Genomic DNA, 17,117 nt, shown 5'->3' on the forward strand with positions numbered 1-17,117 from the left:
TTCCGTTTCTCACCTGAGCAGGGGCAGCCACCCTCTTATGTCCCTCCCAATACATCGCTTGTGTGAGGTTATTGTACAGTGTGACTTTGTGGTATTCCTTAGCTCCTGACTGCCAGGATACCTTTCCCCTCAGAGCTGCAACACTTCCATTGGGAAAGCCTTTCCCTTCAGAGATGTAACAAAAAGAATAGGATAAAATATATTTAAATTTAAAAATGTAATAAAATAAAAAGAGCACTTGTTGCTTTTGCAGAAGATCTGGGACCCATATGACAGTTTACAAACATTCCTAACCCCATTCCATGGGGTCTGATGCTCTCTTCTGATCTCTTAGGGCACCAGGCACACAAGTGCTACAATACATATATGCAGGTAAAATAGTTATACATATAAAATAAAATAAATAAGCCTAAAACAATAAAAAAACCTGGCAAATTGAAACACCACACCTTCTGAAATTTTTCTTATTCAATAAATTGTGACACTGTGGAAAGATGTAATCATATTTGCCTATGTTTCTGACATAGGACACTCAGGATAGGGTATAGCAGGTAAAAGAGGTACCTGTTGTGTAGCTATTTCCTCCAAATTAAAGTATCTCCTTCTTGGTGGTAGCTCTTTAAAACTGAAGAAGTTAGTGAAACTTGAAAGTGCAGAACTAGCTGGGCATTGGTGGCGCATGCCTTTAATCCCAGCACTCGGGAGGCAGAGGCAGACGGATCTCTGTGAGTTCGAGGCCAGCCTAGGCTACAGAGTGAGTTCCAGGAAAGGTGCAAAGTTACACAGAGAAACCCTGTCTCGAAAAACAAAACAAAACAAAACAAAACAAAAAAAAAAAGGAAAAAAAAGTGCAGAATTAAAAATCTCACAAATCTCAAGGAGTTCCTGAAACTTTCAAAATTCACTCCTCCTCCCACAGGTTATGTAAATAGTAACAATGTTTAGCTAAGGAGAGTCTAGCCCAGCTGTCTCTGAGTCCTGCAGAAAGCTCCAGTAATGCATCTTTCAGGTATTTGGGGCTTTTTGGTGATGCAGTTGTCTTTGAATCACCCATGCTCTTGCATGTAACCCCTCATTCTTTCTCTTGAAAGTAACTCCGGTAAACTCAGTGGTTCATTAAGCTAGACTTGGGTGAAACTATTTCTTTAGACAAAACAGAAGAATGTACTTCTGAGGTCTGGTATTGCCACCATAATCTAAGAGAGGAGAAACGCACTGGCTTTGTCACATATACATAGGGACAACCAGGAAACTCTGCATGGTCATATTTATCCTCTTTGTAAAATTACTAATTTTTCATATATTTTGGTAATATTCTTTCACCTTCCCAATTCCTTCCAGATCCTCCCCATCTCCCTACCTACCCAACTTTGCATTCTTTCCCTCTCTCTAAAAAAGAAAACAAAATAAAAAATGAAAATCAAAACAAACAAACTAAAATAAGAGAAGGAATGAGACAAAAAATATCAAAACAAAATGAAAAGTGCACACAAAAAAAAACCCACATGGTGTCTGTTTTGGTTAACTATTCTTGGGCATGGAGCCTGCCCTGGATTGCTTTGGTTATACCCAATGATACTCAAATGGAAAAAAACTCTTTCCCCTCCTGGCAGGTATCAATTACAAAGGTTAGCTGTGGGACTTTGTGTCTGGTCCTTTTTCCAGTGCTAGGATTTTGTTTGGTTTGAACCTGTGCAGGTCTTGTGTGTGCTGCTACAGTCTCTGTGAGTTCATATTGAAAGGATCAGAGACAAAACAAGACCAAGTTCTCATCACAAAGGAGATTTATTTGCCCCAGAGGGACAGAGACCAGGGAATAAGAGACAAAGACAGGAGACAGAGAATGAAGAAGAAGGGGAAAGGAACAAGGGAGAGGGGGAAGAGATATTGGCACACAGGGACAAAGGACTGCCTCTGGATAGACAGGAGACAGATGTGGCCCATAGGAAAATGGCAGTTTATAAAGGGCAAAGGGGAAACCTTATGTTAGGATGAATTGGTTTGTTTTGACTGGGTATGTCAATTAGGGTAGCCAAAAGGGGGTATCTTAGTTAAGGTTTTATTGCTGTGAAGAGACACAATGACCATGGTAACTCTTATAAAGGAAAACATTTATTTGGGGCTGGCTTACATTTTCAGAGGTTTAGTCCATTATTATCATCATGGTGAGACATGGTGGCATGCAGGCAGACATGGTACTGGAGGAGGAGCTGATAATTCTTGATCTGCAGGCAACAGGAAGTGAACTCTCACAGTGGACATGGATTGAGCATATATGTGTCCTCAAAGCCTGCCCCCACAGTGACACACTTCCTCCAACAAGGCCACATCTCATCCAATAAGGCCACACCTCCTAATAGTGCCACTCCCAATGGGCCAAGCATTCAAACACACGTCCATGAGGTCCAAACCTATTCAGACCACCAAAGGGGGCTTTTGATCATTGGACTTCAATACTTTGATAGGTGGACCTTGATGGTTAAACTCAGGAGGAAGAAGTGGCCAAATAAGGGACTAGATCTTGGTGGATAACTTTAGGAATGTCATCTAATGGCTTTTAGCAAGGCAGAGGGACTGGGGAGAAGGATAAGGCCTGCCAGAGCCATGTTTGCCATGTTCAGGCCTGTGTTTGCCATGCTCAGGCTTACTAGAACCATTCACATATGTGTATCAGTCCTGTTGTGTCTGAAAGACACTGTTTCCAATTTGCTGGTAAATGAATGGAGCTAGAAACATGTATTTGTAATCCTTTAATCTTTTTGGTAGTTTAGAATGTCATGTCTATACCCAGGGCCAGAGCTAGAACTCAGATCCATTTGTTTTGGACAAAAATTATACAGTGGAGTAAGTTCAAAACAGTTAAAGAATAATAATACAAAATTGTGCTCAGACCTAAAAGGGATCTTCCAAGGCTCAGGGAACATTGTGGAAGAGGGAGCAGAGAGAATGTAAGAGCTGGCTTGAATGCTGTGAAATGCTGTCTTCTGGATGTGATATGGCCTTTCCACTTATGGGATCACAGCAGCTATGCACAAGATCTGCACAAGATGGGACCCATCAACATTCTGTCATAGACAGAAGAGGGACTCCTTGTGAGGTCCCAGTCCTCCCCAAGGGATTATTGGCAGTTAACGATTGCTGTGTGAGGAGTCATTTTCTTCAGTGATTTAGCCACTGGTAAGTTGCTCATTCTCCAGTAAACAATCCCCAAGCCATGCTTATATAAACAACCCTGATTAAACTCAGAGACTCACAAAAAATCATGCAAACTAAAACAACAACAACAAAGAAGAAAGGGTTCAGCAGGAGGGATGAGAGAGGGCAATCAAAGAATAATAATAATAAAAGGGTTTAAAAAGAAAAATAGAAAATAACTATAAACTAGGCATACTTTTCTAAGAGTGAATAGCTTTCTCTCTTTTTAAAATTATTTATTTTATCTTTTGAGATTATAATATAGTTACATAATTCCCCCTTCCTTCCCCCCTCCAACACTCCTGTATACCCCTCCTTGCCCTCTTTCAAATTCATGACCTCTTTTTTATTAATCTATATAAAATTTGTGGAGTTAAAGGCATGTAAATTTAACACATGCAAAGTGTTTCTCTTCCCAATATGACCACATTGAAAAGCTCTTCTTTTTCTCTATTATTGTCTCTTTATTCTACTGTAGATCTGTGGCCAAACCCTAAAAACTCAAGTAACACAGCTATATAGTTTTTAACAAAAGTGACCCAAGCATACATTGGATAAAATACAGCCTGTTCAACAAATGTTATGAAAACTGAATATCATCTATCTTAGGCTTTCTATTGCTATGATGAAACATCAAGACCAAAAAGCAAGTTGGGGAGGAAAGGGTTTATTTGGCTTACACTTCCACATCACTGTTCATCACTGAAGGAAGTCAGGACAGGAACTCAAACAGCTCAGGAACCTGGAGGCAGGAGCTGATGCAGAGGCCATGGAGGGGTGCTGCTTACTAGCTTGTTCCTCATGGCTTGCTCAGCCTGTTTTCTTATAGAACTCAGGACCACCAGCCCAGGGATGGCACCACCCACAATGGGCTGGGCCCTCACTCATCAATCGATAATTAAGAAAATGTGTTGTAGTGGGTAGCCATTCCAGTTTGGATCTGGAAGTTCCAACCCCCATTGAGACTCTGGCAACTGTCACGCGTATGAGGCGGGGTGAGGGGAGGCGCCTGGGGACCGGAGAGCTGGATGGGCAAGCGCTCTCTCTGTGCGCGCTCGGTGCTGGGACGCTGAACGGTGAAAGGTGGATTGTGCAGAGCTCCAGAGAACACCGCTGGATTGCAATACACCTTCCCCAGACCCTGCGACCTACCCATTACTTAATTTGTGAGTTACGCCATTAAATAAATATCCTTTTAACTACGTGGAGTGGCCAAAATAATTTCACCAATAATGTGTTACAGCTGGATTTTATGGAGATTTTTCAAAATTAAGTTTCCCTCCTTTGAGATAACTCTAGTTTGTGTGTCAAGCTGACACAAGACTAGTCAGCACAATATTTATATGAAGAAGAATGAAGTTAGATCTTGATTCCCACCCTGCACAAAAATCAGTTCAAAGTGGACTAAGGACATTAATGTAAGCCCCCAAACTTTGAAACTGCTAGAAGAAAACACAAGGTATTAGTATAGGCAGTGACTTTCTAAAGAGGGCTTCAATACCTTAAGACGAAACAGCAAAGATTGACAAATGGGATTGTATGACATTAAGTCTGCACAGCAAAGACAACATCCAGTGTAGTGAAGAGATAGCCTACAAAAGGGATAAAAATCTTTGCCAGCTGTACATCTGACTGGGATTAATATCTAGAATTTCTAAATTATTTGAAACATTAAATATAAAAATAAAGTCATTCAATTAACAAAGGAGCAGATAAATTGAACTAACTATTGTCAAAAGAAAAAACATAGTAGGGCTAAAGAGATGGCTCAGGCAGTTAAGTGAATGAAATCATCTGCAGAGAAATGAATGGAATTGGATATTATCATGGTGAGTAAAATAAGTGAGATTCAGAAGGGCAGAAATTTTTTCTCTTGCATGTAGAATGAAATATACACACACATATACATATATATGACACAATTGGAGAGATAAGAGAACCAGAAGACAATAGAAGATAATGGAGAATGACTATCAACATACATATATGAAAATATAATGAAACACACACACATAAAATAATGAAAACAAGCTGAAGTCTTCATGGTAGTGATATTAACTCCATTTACTTTCATGGACATTTTATCTTTAATTTTGCTTTTAAATTTTATTTTATTTTTTTGTGTCTGAGTATTTTGTCTACATGTATGTATATCTGTGTACTATGTGGGTGCCTGGTACTCATGGAAGCCAGAAAAGGGCATCAGATCTCCTAAGAACTGGAGTTATATGTTGGAACACAGTCCAGGAATGGATTCATGAGAGGAGAATTCTGAGTGCTTGTGAGTGTTATGCCTGTGTCATGAGCTCCCCAGAGACCACCATGAGTCCTAGTTTGTATGCAAAAGCAAAGAGCTTTTATTGCAACCTCGAGCTTGGGCTCTCCATCTGTTCTGACACAGCAGTTGGATCAGGGAGAGCCCCAAGCTCAGCTGAGGCAGGGTTTTTAAGGAGTAAAGGATAGGGGTATAGGGGAATTCTGGATTCAGATGGGGGTTGAACTCCTGACAGGGCAGGAGTTGGGCAACAGAAGTCTTGTCAAACAGAGATTGGTACTGGTGTTGCTGCAAGGAAATTGGCAACATATATACAAGTGATGTAAGTGATCCTTAATGTTCTAGAGCATTTAGTACTTGTTTGTCTCAATTCTGATTGGTCCTCTGCAGGGTACACTTTGTGGCTTTTCGTGTTTATTGTAATGGTGAGGCCTAGTCTCAATATTGTTAGTCTGCAGCTTGTCATGGCTGCACTAATGTTAAGTTAGGCCTCAAGAAAACAGGACAAGAGTCTTGTGACCTCAGTTTCTTTAAGACACATAGAATTATTCTTTGAATGTACTTTCATGCTATTCCCAGGTGTAGCAGATGGGAGTGAGTTTACTTCAGATTACTCATTATTGCTTGCTGATGTTACTCAATTCAGTTTTTAAACTTATCCTTAAATGCCTTTATGGAAGAACATGATTTTGCCATGTGCAGCTTGTCCTTGTGATTGTATACAACTTGAACTCATGAGAACTTTGCTCGTGTAATGATTTTTAACTCTCAGAGTGTGATGGCTATTCCTGGTTGTCAACTTGACTATATCTGGAATGAACTACAATCCAGAAATGGAGGGCACACTTGTGATCCAGATGACACACACCTTTAATCCAGACTTTGAGGCTGGAGGGCACACCTTGAATCTGGGACACACCTTCTGTTGGAGGCCTATAAAAGGACAATGGAAGGAGGAAGGGGTGTTCTTCACCTGCTTGCCTTCACCTCAGTCAGCCTGTCCATTTCTTCAAGATCCCAGCAGACCAGCTGAGACACTCAGCCTCGTGGGACTGAGTAGCTACTAAATTCTTAGACTTTCCATTCATAACTAGCCATTGTTGGACTGCAGCCTGTAAGTCATTCTAATAAATTCACACACACACACACACACACACACACACACACACACACACACACACACACACACACACGTTCATTCTGTAAGTTCTGTGACTCTAGAGAACTCTGACTAACACAGATATTGGTACTAGTGTGGTTCTAGAGAAAGTGAAGTATAAGGATGAATCTTTTAAGTATCCGGAATAGGCTTTTTAATTTACCAGCACCTTCAAATTCACCAGCACCTTCAGCTACTGAAGCCTCTCCAGTCACTGTCTCTCCTGGGAGCTTGGAAAGTACTGAAAGCCCATGGTGTAAACCATATTCAAAGCTTAAAGAGATAAGAATGCCTTTGATTAATGTTATATTTGAACCTTTTGACAGTTTGGGGGAAAATAAGGAAAATTATGCTGATGGTTTGTGGTGATATTTTGTATATGCTCTAACAAATAAAGCTTGCCTGAAGATAGGAGGACAGAGCCAGCCACAGAGTTAGCCATAGAGGCCAGGCAGTGGTGGCACATACCTTTGATCCTAGCACTTGAGAGACAGAGGCAGATGAATCTCTGTGAGTTCAAGGCCACCCTGGACTACTTGAGATTAATCCAGTCTAAAAGAGAAACAAAGCCAGGTGGTGATGGCACACACCTTTAACCCCAGTATTTGGGATTCACACGCCTTTAATCCCAGCACTAGAAAGGTTTAGAAAGGAAGTGATATGGCTGGATGGAGAAAGGAATATAAGGTGGGAAGAGACTGGTTTGGCCCTTTTGGCTGAGGACTGTCCAAGGATTAGTGGAGACAGTCTCTTCCCCTTTTGGCTGCAGAATTGGCAAGGTGAGAAGTGGCTGTGGCTTATTTCCTCTGATCTTTCAGCATTTACCCAGATATCTGGCTCTGGGCTTTTATTATAAGACCAATTAGGATTCATGCTACACTGGTTGGTTGCTCTTACTATCTCTGGATAAATTGCTAAAGGATAGGAATGAACTCCATGATAAAAGTAACCAACTTCATAATACAAAAGACAACAATGAACTTAGTGATAAAGTTGACTGGCTCCAAAGGAGCATAAAGAGTCTAGAAGTTTCTAATGTGCCCTGGAAGAGAATCTTCTCTCCAGCAGCCACCGAGCTTAAGTTGCAGAAAATCAAACTGAAAGCCTTCATTATAAGGTTGGATGAACTACAGCAAAAATTCAAGTCTCAGTCTCAGGGTGTCAGCAGTTAAAGTAAGGGCATTAATTGGTAAAGGATGGGATCCTGTAACTTGGGATGGGGATGTGTGGGAGGACCCTATTGAAGGTGAGCATTTTGAACCCTCATATTCTCAAGGGCTTATCTCACCTGAGGAAGTAGTACCCTCAGCCCCACCCCTTGAAATACTGCCCTTTTAACCTTCCACTGAGGAAATTAATCCTCCATTGTTTGCTAAACCAGCAGTGACTTTTTCTGAAGGAAATGCCATGCAAGACAATACTGATGTCCCTCAAAGCCCACCAATAGTTGCCTCTAGACCTACATCTAGACTCAAGACAAAGCAGGTCCTAGAGGGGAGGTGGAAAGTATAGTCCATGAGGAGGTATGCTACACTACTAAAGAGCTTAATGAGCCTGCCAATTCATTCAAGCTGAAGTCTGGGAAATATGTGTGGGAATGGATTTTAATGGTAGTAGCAGGAACATAAAACTGGATCAGGCTGAGTTTATTCATATGAGCTACTGAGTGGAGATTCTAGGTTTAATATGGAAGCTCACACAATTAAAAAAGTGTAAAAAGTTTGTTTGAATGGTTGGGTGAAGCATTTGTCAAAAGCTGGCCTACTGAAAAGGAGTTGGAGATGCCTGATATCCTTTGGTTTAGTGATGATGAAGGGATTTCAAGGCTTAGGAAAATTGCATTGCTAGAGTGGATACACTGTGTAAAACCCGACCCCTCTCCCCACAATGGGAGGACCCAGAAGACATGCCCTCATGCATCCTGTAATATGCAATATGATGAGAGAGGCACCAGCTCATCTGACAAGCTTCATTGTTGCCCTTTTTCTTGTCCCAGACCTTAGGGTTGGAGACTCTGCTGCTCAGTCGGATGAATTAAATGCAATGGGTTTAATTGGGTCCTGAGGTAGCAGGGGCCAGGTGGCAGCATTGAATCACCAGAGGCAAGGTGATTGTAGCTATCATAATGGGTATCGCAGACAAAACAATGTTCATAATGGCCTGACCCATAATGGTCAGCACAGGCAAGGTAAATTTTATAGTGGCATGACTCATATGGACTTTTAGTACTGGCTAATCAATCATGTATTTTCCAGACATGAAATAGGTAAGAAGCATTTCTGTTTGATCTGTCTAAGCAGAAAATTTCTCAAACAAATGAAAGAAAGGCTCCATGGATCATGGCAAAAGACAGTCTCGGCCAGTGACCCAGTTTCCAGACTTGAGCCAGTTTGCAGACCCAGAACTTCTTGAATGAAGCAGTGGCCAGGTTCCCCTGAGGAAGGACCCTGATAAGATACCTAAACATTTTACAGTTAGCCTTTCTCTAGTTCTTCCCCCAGAGGGACCTGAGGCCTTTTACAAGGGTAACTGTACACTGGGGGAAAGGAAACAGTCAGACTTTCCCGGGTGTGTTAGATACTGGTTGTGAATTGACACTGATTCTGGGAGACCCTAAGAAACATTGCCCTCTAGTTAAAGTAGTGGCTTCTGGAGGCCAGGTGATTAACAGAGTTTTAGCTGAAGTCTGACTCAAAGTAGGTCCAGTAGGTCCCTAAACTCATCCTGTGGTTATTTCCCCAGTCCCAGAATGTATAATTGGGATAGATGTATTTAGAAGTTGTCAAAATTCTCACATTGGCTCCCTGACCTGTGGAGTGAGGGCTATTATGGTGGAAAGGCTAAACGAAAGCCTTTAGAGTTGCCTGTGCCAGGGAAAATAGTGAGTCAAAAACAGTATCACATTCCTGGAGGAATTGAAGAAATTAGTGCCACCATCAAGGACCTGAAAGATTCAGGGTGGTAGTTCCCAACACATCTCCCTTTAACTCTCCCATCTGGCCAGTGCAGAAGACAGATGAATAGTGGAGAATGACAGTGGATTATAAAAAACTCAATCAGGTAGTGACTCCCATTGCAGTGTCTGTACCAGATATGTTGTCCTTTCTTGAGCAGATTAACACAGCTCCTGGTACATGGTATGCAGCTATTGCCTTTTTCTCAGTACCTGTCCATAAGGACCATCAGAGCAATGTGCTTTCAGTTGGCAAGGCCAGCAGTATGCCTTTACTATTTATAAAGGAGCATTACATTAACTCTCCAGCCCTGTGTCATAACTTAAAAGAGATCTTGATCATCTGTCTCTTCCACAAAGTATCACATTAGTGCACTATACTGATGACATTATCTGATTGGACCAAGTGAGCAGGTGGTAGAAAACACTTTGAATTCATTGGTAACACATATACGTGTCAGAGGATGGAAAATAAATCCAACCAAAATTCAAGGACCTTCTACCTCAGTGAAATTCTTAGGAGTCCAGTGGTGTGGGGCATGCAGAGATATTCCTTCTAAGGTGAAGAATTAGTTATGGCACCTGGCCCCTCCCACCACCAAGAAAGAAACACAATGTTCAGTGGGCCTATTTGGATTCTGAAGACAGCACATTACTCACTTGGATGTGTTACTCTGGCCCATATGCCAAGTGACTGAGAAAGCTGTTAGCTTTGTGTGGGGCCTAGAACAGAAGAAGGCTCTTCAACAGGTCCAGGCTGCTGTGCAGGCTGCTCTACTGCTTGGACCACATGATATGGCAGACCCTATGGTACTTGAGGTGTCAGTGACAGATAGGAATCCTGTCTGAGCCTTTGGCAGGGCCATATAGGTGAATCACAGAAGAGACCTTTGGGATTTTGGAGCAAGGCTCTGCCATCATCTGCAGATAACTTCTCCCTTTGAAAGACAGCACATGGCCTGCTATTGGGCCTTAGTGGAAACTGAACATTTGATAATGGGCCACCAAGTTACCATGTGACCTGAGCTGCCCATCATGACCTGGGTGTTATCTGACTCACCAAGTCATAAAGCAGGACATGCACAGCAGCAATCTATTATCAAATGGAAGTGGTATATTGTTGATTGGGCCCAAGCAGGTCCTGAAGGCACAAGCAAGTTATATGAAGAAGTTGCCCAAATGCCTATGGTTTCTATTCCTGTTACAAATGCCATCTCCTGCCAAGCATGTACCTACAGCTTCATGGGGGTTCCTGACTGAGGAAGGGAAGACTAGGGTGGGGTTTACTGATGGTTCTGCACATTATACACTCATGACCCAGAAGTGGACAGCTGTAGCATTACAACTCCTTTCTTCAACAACCCTGAAAGATACCGGCAAAGGGAAATCTTCACAGTGGACAGAACTTCAGGCAGTACACATGGTCATACAGTTTGTTTGGAAGGAGAAATGGCCAGATGAGTGGTTGTTCATTGATTCATAGTCTGTAGTCAGTGGATTGGCTGGATGGTCAGGGACTTGGAAAGAGCATGATTGGAAAATTGGTGAGAAAGACATCTGGGAAAGATGTAGATAGATTCTCCAAATGGGCAAAGGATGTGAAGATATGTGTGTCCCATGTAAATGCTCATCAAAAGGTGACATCAGGGAGGAGGAGTTCAGTAATCAAGTAGATAGGATGACTGTGCACTGTCAGCCTCTTTCCCCAGCCATTCCTGTCATTGCCCAGTGGGCCCATAAACAAAGGGGCCATGGTGGCAGAAATGAGGGTTATGTATGGGCTCAACAACATGGACTTCCACTCACCAAGGCTGACCTGCTACAGCTGCTGCCGACTGCCAGATCTGCCAACAGCAGAGACCAACATTGAGATCCAGATATGGCACCATTCCTTGGGGTGACCAGGCAGTGACTCGGTGGCAGGTTGACTACATTGGACAATTTCCTACATGGAAAGGACAATGTTTATTCTTATTGGAGTAGATAATTATTCTGGTTATGGATTTGCCTTTCCTGCACATAGTGCTTCTGCCAAAATCACCATCTGTGGACTTACAGAGTGCCTTATCCACCATCATGCTATTCCTCACTGACCAAGAAATTCACTTTACAACCAGAGAAGTGTAACAGTGGAGACACAATCATGCAATCCACTGGTCTTACCACGTTCCCCACCACCCTAAAGCAACTAGCCTGATAGAAAGATGACGTGGCCTTTTGAAGATACAGTTAAAGTACCAATTAGGTGTCAGCAGCCTAGAGGACTGGGCCATGTTCTCCAGAATGAGGTGTATGATTTGAATAAGTGTCCAATATATGGTACAGTTTTTCCCATAGCGGGGATCCATGGGTCCAGGAATCAAGGAGTGGAAAAGGGAATAATTCCACTCACTATCACCCCTAGTGATCCACTAAGGAAACTTTTTGCTTTCTGTTCCTGTAACCTTAAGTCCTGCTGGTCTAGAAGTTTTGGTTCTGGAAGAGGGAGCCCTCCTGCCAGGAGCCACAACAAACATTCCATTGAACTGGAAGCATTAGAAGCCCTGGCCACTTTGGGCTTCTAATGCTGTTAAACCAATAGGCTAAGAAAGGAGTGAGTATTAGGGAGGGTGATTGATCCAGATTACTAGGGGAAATTGGATGGCCTCTTCACAATGGAGGTAAAAAAGTTTATGTCTAGAGTGCAGGAGATCTTTTAGGGTGTCTCTTGGTGAGTATGCAAGTCGTGACAGCTGCTCTTGTCACCTTTGACCTGTGATTAAAGTCAATGGGAAACGACAACAGCCTAATTCAGGCAGGGTGACAAAGGGCACAGACCCTTTAGGAATGAAGGTATGGGTCACTCTTCCAGGAAGAGCTAAGACCTGCTGAGGTTCTTACCAAAGGTGGAGGAAATACAGCAGAGAAAGTTTCTAAATACCAGCTAAGGCCATGAAACCAGTTACAGAAATGAGGATTGTAATTGACATGAGTGTTTCTGTTGTATTTTGTTAAGAATGCATTTTTACAGATATTTGTGCTTCCTTCCCTCAATTTCTTTGTCATATGTTGTAACATCAACTAAGAGAATATCAATGTTTATATTTAAGTTTGAGATACTAAAGGATGTCTCTGAAAGGACAATGCTACTTATTCTATATTTATAATGCATTATGATTGTATGAGTGATAGTTATATTATGTTAGGCATAATTATGACCTGGTTAAATATGTAATGTGTTTGTGATTGTATGTGAGATAGTTATATTATGTTTAGGTGCTATTATGGCCTGGTTATTATTTTCATTTGGAAAGTAATCACAATATAAGGAGACATGATTGTGTGTCAAATTGACAAGGGGTGTATTGTGATGGCTATTCTTGCATGACTTCATCTGGAATTAACTAAAATCCAAAATGGAAGGCACACTTGTAAGGGACTTTTGCTGATTTGAAGTAGGTAGATCCACTTCTAATTCAGGTCTTTGAGGCAGGAAAATGCATACCTTTAATCTTGGCCACACCTTTTTGCTGGAAGCCTACATAAGGACGTGGAAGAAGGAAACTTTTGCTCTTTGCCTGCTTGCTCTCTCCCTCCCTAGGAAGTCTATTCCTTCACTGGCATTAGAGCCTACTTCTTCAGGATTCCAGTGTATACTGAAAACCAGCTGAGACATTCACCCTGCTAGACTGACCAACTACTGGATTCTTGGACTTTCTGTTCACAGCCAGTCATTGTTGAATTACCTGGACTGCAGCCTGTAAGTCACTCTAATAAATACCATATGTATGCATATGTACATAATATATATATATATATATATATATATTCATTCTGTAAATTCTGTTCCTCTAGAGAACCCTGACTAATACACTCCTGTCACATTATGATCCTCACTAAGAAAGGACAAATTGCTTCAAAGTTAGAAGAGGAGGCTTCACAGAAGAAAAAGATATCCCAGAAGAAACTGAGGAGACAAACATTTATGATGGGAATAAATTCATCATAAAATAAATGCAAATAAAATAAAAGTAACAGACACACACACACACACACACACACACACACACACACACACACACACACACAGACTTAACATACAGAATTTCCAAAGTACATACCTGGGAGAATTGAGAGTATCTATCTGTCCAAAGTTAACTATAAATATACAGAAGTAACAATATTTGCATAATCACCAAGTAGATACATCTCCAATGTCTATCAACAGAGCAACACACAATTGAATGAAGTATGTCTCTACAATGGCTATTACTTTCTGGCAATAGGGAAGTATATTCTGATAAGTGTCACAACACACTGGCAAGTGGGACTGGTACCTAAGACCAAGTACCTGTGCCAGGAGTTGTGACAACTGCTCTTGTCACCTTTGACCTTTCCTAGCTCCTAGCTTCCCCCTTACCCTTCCCACCACCTGTCTTCACCACAGGCTCAGCTAAACTGTTCCTGTACTTTTTTGGCTGTCTTCAGACTCAGCAATGATATAAAAGTCTGGGTAACGCTTTAAACACATTGTCTTAGGTCAGCCCTAAATACAGCCTGATTGGTCTTCCCCAGTCAGCCCCAAACACATCTGGTTGGTCTTCCCCACTCCCATCTCATGCCCTTCCCTTGTGTCCCTTGGCACCTACCTGCCCTAGTGTTACAACATGAGCTCCCACTGTACTACTCTCTGTCAGGTCCCAGATTTGGTTTCATTTCTAAGAGGCTGGCTCCAAGTCTTTATTTACATGGTATGATGGCTAATTTTGGTTGTTAATTTGACTACAGCTGGAACCCACTAAAACTTAAGGAGCTAGGCATGCGTGTGTGGAGTTTTGTTGATTGGATCATTTAAGATGGGAAGATCCACCATAAGTCTGGGCCACACCTTCTTTCGGTAGCCCACATAAAAAGACATGGAAGAAGAAAGCTTTGCTTTTTGCCTGCTGACTTTCACCCTTACTGGCAAGTTCATCTAACCTGCTGCTGAGGCATTTATTCATTGGTATTAGAACTTACTTCTTTGGGATTCCAACATAGCCTGGACTAGCAGCTCTCTAGGTATTCCCCAGGATTCCAGCACTAGATTGGGATTTCTGAGATATACAGTCTAGTGAACTAAACAACTTCAAGATTTCTTGCCTTCCTATTGTGAGACAGCCATTGTTGGACTTTTTGTACAACAGCCTATAAGCCATTCTAATAAATCTGTGTGCGTGCGTGCGTGGTGAGTGCATGCGTGTTCATTCTATAAGTTCTGTTCCTTTAAACAACATTCACTAACACATGGGTTCCCTAGGTCTGTCCTCACAGCCCCATCTCTGTCCTTTGAAACTGGGGCACTGTTGTCACTTGTATACTTTATACTCTGCATTGGATGATGAGCTTGAGAGGCAGGTACTCACCCTGAACTGCCAGCTCCCATGGATCAGCTTTCTTTTCTGTTACCAGGTAGTATCTCTTCTCCTTAGTCAGACACCACAACTTTCTTTCCACAAGTGCTCATGGTCACGAGGAAATGAATAGGCCCAGCAGCCAAGATGCACAATGCAGCTACTCATTTGTGGACCCCTACTTATTAACTACCTCCCTTAGTTAGGGTTTCTGTTGCTGTGAAGAGACACCATGACCACAGCAACTCTAACAAAGAGAAAACATTAATTGGGGTGGCTTATAGTTTCAGAGATTTAGTCTATTATCATCATGGTGGGATATGGTGGCATGCAGGCAGACTTGGTGCTAGAGAAGGAGCTGAGTGCTCTACATCTTGATCCTCAGGCAGCAGAACAATGCCACACCTACTCCAACAAGGTCACACCTCCTAATAGTGCCACTCCCTATGGGGGCCATTTTCTTTCAAACCAGCACAGTACCCATCTGGTCAATGTGAAATACTGCCTGTGTTATAGGTGTTGTCTTCTGTCTTCTGTAAGGATTGACGTCAAAACAGCCACTACACTGAGCTGTGAGGGGGCACTGTCAGCATTTTCCAGCCAGCTGTGTAGCATCATTGGAAGAAAAACAGTTTTGATTTTGCAAATATTTATTATTTAAAGCACATTAAGATTGGCCAGAGGAAAAGCCTGACTTTGGTAAGTTCTGAGGTCTCCTGGGTGACAGTTGTCCTGCTATGCCTCATTCTGTTTACACTGCCATCACTACATTTGATGTTTAGTGTTGCATGAGTTGCTAAATTGGTCTTTTTTTTGGTTTTTTTAAGACAGGGTTTCTCTGTGTAGTTTTGGAGCCTGTCCTGGAAGTCGCTCTGTAGACTAGGCTGGCCTTGAACTCACAGAGATCTGCCTGGCTCTGCCTCCCCAGTGCTGGGATTAAAGGTGTGCGCCACCACCGCTTGGCTCTAAATTGGTCTTATAATAAAAACCTGGTACCAGATATTGGGCTAAATGCTGAAAGATCAAAGAGAAAAAGGGACAAGCCACTGCCATGTCTTACCTCTAGGACTCCTCAGCCTGAAAAATACCTTATATACCTTTCTCTACCCAGCCATATTACTTCCTTCCTAGTGCTGGGATTAAAGGCTTGTGTGCTTTCCAAGCAAAGAATGAGATCTCAAGTTCTGTGATTAAAAAGGTGTGTGCCACCACTGCCTGGCTCTGTTTCTCTCCTAGACTGAGTCTCATGTAGTCTAGGGTGGCTTTGAACTCACAGAGATCCAGACAGATCTCTGCCTCCTGAGTGCTAGGATTAAAGGCATGTGTGCCACCACTGCCTGGCATCTATGTTTAATCTAGTGGCTTGTTCTGTTCTCTGATCTTCAGGCAAATTTTATTATGGTACACAATATATCACCACAGTTTAGCTTATCTCTAGCAAGCCCTTCCTGCACAGTTACAAAGTATCTTTATGAGGAACCACTGGTCTCAGTCTGGAAGAAGCTTCCCTCAGTGACCATGGACTTCTGTACCAGGCAAATACATCTCACCAGCAATGTGGAAAGGTGGGGAAAAATTCAAGGCCAAGAGGTTTAATCCAGGCTGCCAGACTACCAGTAGTCCCAAGCAGATAATGGTTCCAAAGCACCAGACGGCAAGTATGGACAGCTGCCACAACCCCTCACCCTGGCCCACCTGCTGTACCCTAGTTGCCCAGTGTTCTGTGGCCCTGTACCCCCATCTCTAAGTGCCTGCCACCCTCAAAATATACAGGGCCTATAATCCCAGAAGGGATTTTTTGAGGCTGAGGTCGAGGATCATGAATTTAAGGCCAGCCTGGGCTACACAGTAGGATCTGTGTCAAAAGAAAAAAATAGTCCATTTGAAAATGAGATCATAATATATAGACACATTTTCCTATAACATCAATGTTAAGGCTAGGCTAGGGGATAATACTAGGGTTATAGTTAGATTTATGATCAAGATCTGAGAAAAAAAGTTAATTCCTGATTGGTATTAGACCAGGGTCAGGTTCTTCGTCAGCTGAAGTGAATTACAATTTCAAAGTCAAGGTAAGAATGAGTGATTTGTTGTTAAAGATAACATTAGGGTTATACTTAGTGTTAGCATCAGGGTTAGAGTTGTATTAAACCTAGTTCAGAA

The sequence above is a fragment of the Peromyscus maniculatus genome, chromosome X (assembly GCF_049852395.1).
Source record: "Peromyscus maniculatus bairdii isolate BWxNUB_F1_BW_parent chromosome X, HU_Pman_BW_mat_3.1, whole genome shotgun sequence".
Classification (NCBI taxonomy): domain Eukaryota; kingdom Metazoa; phylum Chordata; class Mammalia; order Rodentia; family Cricetidae; genus Peromyscus; species Peromyscus maniculatus.